The sequence below is a fragment of the Vombatus ursinus genome, unplaced genomic scaffold, assembly GCF_900497805.2.
Source record: "Vombatus ursinus unplaced genomic scaffold, bare-nosed wombat genome assembly UNPS02010822.1, whole genome shotgun sequence".
Classification (NCBI taxonomy): domain Eukaryota; kingdom Metazoa; phylum Chordata; class Mammalia; order Diprotodontia; family Vombatidae; genus Vombatus; species Vombatus ursinus.
The window spans coordinates 4,731,984-4,734,686 of NW_020950600.1; the positions used below are offsets into that span (position 1 = coordinate 4,731,984).

Genomic DNA, 2,703 nt, shown 5'->3' on the forward strand with positions numbered 1-2,703 from the left:
ATAACATTACAGCTCCTTGAAGCATCACCTATTTATAATAATTATCATTTAGTGTAGTGGAATGAGTTCTACTCCCAACCTTGTGAACGCTTCTCAGGGCCTCAGATGCCTCCCCCATCTGTAAAATGGCCACTGTAAACTCCTAGCTAGTAGCCAGTGTTTCCTTCTTTGCATTTGCGTCCCCCGGGGCTAGCTCAGAGGTTAGCACCAGGCAGACAGAAGCGCAATGAATGCTTGTAGATTGATGGAAGGATCTTTACCGTCCCCTGGGGCTCAGGCTCTGCAGCCCTTCCTCCATGCGCCGCCAGGGGGCGCCACGGTGCCGGACTCTGAGCCCCGCCCCCGCCCCCGGCTCCGCCTCCGCGGCCGCCGCCGCTGCCCAGCCTCTAGCCTCGCAGGCAGCAGCGCCCGAGGGGTCCTGGCTCCCGGCTCCCGCGGGGCCTCCTGGGAGTTGTGGTCCGGCTCCCGCCCCCTGGGGCTGCGCGCTAGCCTAGTGCGCACTACGACTCCCGGCAGCCCCCGCGGCGGCCCCTGGAAACTGAAGCTGCCCGTCGGGGCGGTGCTGGCAGGCGGGCGGACAGCGACCCCGCTGGCCCTGACCGACGGACGCACGGACGGACGCACGGACGGGCAGAGCCGCTCTGCGACGGAGCCTCGGAGCGAGCCCGGCGGGCGGGCCAACCGCCGAGCCGACCCCGACTCCGGGAAGGGCCCCCCGCCCCGAACAGAGCCGAGGTCAGAGCCGCTTCTCCGGCCAGGAGGGCGGGCGGGCGGGGCGACTGCGACCTGAAACTTTGGGGCGAGGGGCGGGGCCGCGGAGGGGGCGGGGCCACGGAGGGGAAGGGGGAACCACCAAGGGAGGGGGAGGGGGAGAAGGGGGAACCATCGAGGCGGGGGGGAGGGGGAGATGACTACAGTGATGAGGGGGAGGGGATCCGAGAGAGGGGGGAGGGGGAGAAGAGGGTGTCACTAAGGGGTGAGGGGACGGGGAGAGAGAAGGGGAATACAGAGTGATGTGGGGAGGGGACCAGAGAGATGGGGGAGGGGGAGATGAGATGACTACAGAGATAAGGGGGAGGGGATCAGAGAGATGGGGTAGGGGAGAAGGAGGCATTTGGGGAGAGGAATCAGAGAGGGCAGCAGGGAGAGAAAAGGGTATCACTGAGGGGGGAGGGGAAGGAGGAAAAAGGTAAGGGGAGTATAAAGTGATGTGGGGAAGGGACCAGAAGAGGACTGGGGAGGGGGAGAAGGAACATCATTGAGGGATGAGGGGAAGGGGGAGAGATAAAGGGAGTACAGAGTGATATGGGGAGGGAATCAAAGGAGGATTGGGGAGGGGGAGAAGGGGGGAACCACAGGGCTGGGGGAGACCACTGAGGAAAGGGGGAGGAGAAAAAGGGGGACCACAGAGGGATGAGGAAGGAGAGAAGGGAGACCATGGAGGGATGGGGAAAGGGAAGAAGGGGGGATCACAGAGATGGACTAGGGTAAAAGGGGGGACCGCGGGGGGTTGGGTCTGAAGTCAAAGAAAAGAGAATCCCCGAGGGGGGGCATGAGAGAAGAGGGGGCATGACAGTGATGGGGGGAGGGGACCACTGAGGGATAGGGCTGGGGAGAAAGGAGAGGAGGCCTAGAGTGGAGCTGAAATGGACCAGCCCCCTCCTCCTGGGTGATTGCGCTCTGCTCCTTCCAGCAACGGCAGCATGACCCAACGTTTGGGATGTTTTGGAAGACGTTTTTGTTCAGGCTTGGATTTAGCGGATGCCCTCCACGGTCCCTTCCAAGGCGGATTCCGGATGAGGAGGAGGAAGGATAGCCAGAAAGGGATAGGGGGGGTAATGGTTCCCATTTGCATCCCACTTTAAGGTTCACAAAGTATTTGCCTCATGGTCACTGTGAGGTAGGTCGCAAGGCATTATTTCCCCACTTTACCAATGAGGAAGTGATGCACAGAAGTTAGTGACTTGCCTCGGGTCACACATTAGTGTCAGAGGTGGGAATTGGGTCTAGGGCACTTGACTTTAGGGCTGTGTCAGGGGTCACAGAGGGAGGAGGGGAAGGAAGAGGAGGAGCCCATGGAGGGACTTGGGCAAAGAAAAGGGGGATGGGCCCCGGATGGGCCGGGGGAGACAAAAAGGGGCCGTTGGGAACAGAGGGATACTGAGAAGAGACAGCAGGGAGCGGCCTGGGCTGGTGGCCTTTTCTCTGTCCTCATTCTTCTTAATCTCCACTGATTCTCTTAATCTTCTTTATCTCTTAATCATTTCATGCTATTGATCATTTCCTCCTTCATGCAGGATAGTCTCCTGTCTAGGTTTTTGTGACACTGAGCTGGGGGGGGGTGTGTGTGTGTGTGTGTGTGTGTGTGTGTGTGTGTGTGTGTGTGTGTGTCTGTCTGTCTGTCTCTCTCTCCCTCTCTCCCTCTCCGTCTCTCTCTCTCTCTCTGTCTCTGTCTCTCTCTCTGTCTCTTTCTCTCTCTGTCTCTCCATCTCCATCTCTGTCTCTGTGTCTCTTTCTCACTGTCTCTTTCTCTCTCTGTCTCTGTCTGTCTCTCTGTCTCCATCTCTCTGTCTCTGTCTCTCTGTCTTTCTCCTCTCTGTGTCTCTCTGTCTTTCTCGGTTTCTCTCTGTCTCTGTCTCTCTTTCTCTGTTTCTCTCTCTCTTGGTCTCTCTGTCTCTGTCTCTCCTCTCTCTTTGGGTCTCT

The 2,703-nt window shown here is 59.0% G+C and overlaps 1 protein-coding gene across 1 annotated transcript in view; it reads left to right on the forward strand.

The window, feature by feature from the left end:
- Positions 1-671: 671 nt before the first annotated feature.
- Positions 672-2,703, forward strand: part of MIB2 (mindbomb E3 ubiquitin protein ligase 2) — a 52,105-nt gene continuing 50,073 nt past the window's right edge. Inside the window, exon 1 of the mRNA XM_027855488.1 lies at positions 672-735. The gene's annotated coding sequence lies outside the window, so the exon portion shown is untranslated. The remainder of the gene's footprint in view (positions 736-2,703) is intronic.